This window comes from Chrysemys picta, chromosome 5, assembly GCF_011386835.1.
Source record: "Chrysemys picta bellii isolate R12L10 chromosome 5, ASM1138683v2, whole genome shotgun sequence".
NCBI lineage: Eukaryota > Metazoa > Chordata > Testudines > Emydidae > Chrysemys > Chrysemys picta.
The window spans coordinates 57,457,319-57,459,246 of NC_088795.1; positions in this window are offsets into that span (position 1 = coordinate 57,457,319).

The window sequence follows — 1,928 nt, forward strand, 5'->3', positions numbered from 1 at the left end:
GTGGAGAAGGGGTGGAGATGTGAGGTATGGGCTCATTCATAGGCACAGCCCTCTTTGGGGAATAGTGCAGAGTTGGAAACAGAATTGGAAGCATTGCATCCCTGGGAGCTCTCACACATGTCTCTTATGTGGTTACAACTTGTACAATCCTCTGCCCACCCTGCTGTGCTGGCCAGTGCTAGGAGATGGGTGACACAGACATAGCCCAGTCTGTCACTGCCACTTGGTTCTTTGCCAAGTGTCAACAGAGCCAAAGAAGGTTCCAGACCAATGTTCTTGCTTTTAATGTGGGAGGTGCTCAGGGTCCACGTGATGAAGGCTATATAAGAAAATAGATTGGTAGCACTGTAAACTGATATCCTAAATTTGTCCTTGGTACTTAAAATGGGAGTTGAAAGTGGTTTCCCAATGTTTTAACATAATCCATTTTGTTAAAATCACCCTCTTGTAACAGTGTTCTAGACTTAGTAGTTATGCCTAACACCATACAAACTCAGTGTGATGTGATTTAACACAAAGATGGTGGCTGTAGCCAAAATATATTCAGGATATTCAATTCAAACTTTGCCAAAATCCCCTCCCCCCCCAAAAAAAAAAAGTTAGAAAATTTCATCTCAGTTCAAAAAGACGAAGCAGGAAGTAACCAGCTGTATCCTTCATAACTACAGTCCTTGCATACAATTATTTTAAAATATGAATTTATGATGACCTTCTTATTACATTTCAAAGGAATGACTGGCTTTTAGAGGTGCTGAGTGAGGCCCAAAGTTTCTTGGAGTGCTGGGAAGCACAGAGGACTAGAAGTCAATGGGATGCCTTTTTAGAGGATGCAGCATGTACTGATACACTAGGAAACAGTTCCACTGGCCCTTGTGAAAGGGAGTGAGACTATGACCTTGGCATCAGCTCATTTTGGAGAGTCTAATGCTGCAGTGGTTACAGGCCTCATGGGTTTCACACTCATATTGCTCAAGGATTGAAATGGTGCCCAGTTCCTGTGCAGGGGAGAAAGTGAGCAGGCTGCTTGTGCCCTCTTCCTCCACTCATCTCTGCACAGTTTGGCCCAGAGTCTTCAAGCAAAACATCAAGGGTCCAATTCCTTTCATGGAGTAGCAGTCAGTAAGGACTCCTCACGTGACCTGGTGTTGCTCAAATTGAGTAAAGGTAATAAAGGGCTTGATTCTCCACTGCCTTCTACCTTATCATTTATACCTTGCAAAATGGGTGAAAAATGCAAGGAGAGGTCAAAAGAGAATCTTCCCAATAAATCAGCCCAATATAGTACTACTTTTCAAAGAGAATGATTTATCTTTACTCATTTTGTCTTTTAATGAATGCTAGAACAGTGTACATGTGACTGACAATAGCCACAGAGCCAGATTGTGGCTGGCCCTCACATGGTCGTAAGGAGGGAAAAGAGTACAAGGAATCTTCCTCACCTTGCACGATCTGCATAAGGTCCAACCACAATTGTAAACACTGGGCTCAGGAGAGTGCAGATACCACTTTTTCCCTTTGTGCTCAGGGGTTGACTTCACCCCAATAGGAAAAGACGGGACCATGGTGGAGCAGGACCAGTGCATTTGGGGAGAACAATGGTTATTCTGGACCCGCTGAAGGGCTGCAGCATTTCACATGTTCATGCTGTGTACTGTAGAGGAATTCTTCCTCCTGGAAGCAGAATTTCTTCCTATGCTGTCTAATGGGCAGCACAGCACAGTCCTGCCCTGAACAATTTGCACACACTAGCCCATGGATATACACTGGATTAATACTCACCTTTAAAACTAAATGAAACTTTACCCACCTTGGAATATCCCTGTAGTGGGGTAGTAACCCCACTCCCATCCAGAGGGGACTGTGGCTGGTGAAAGCAGCTTTTAGGCTGAGCTGATTGGGGGAAGTGGCTGCAGCTGGGGCCACGCCCC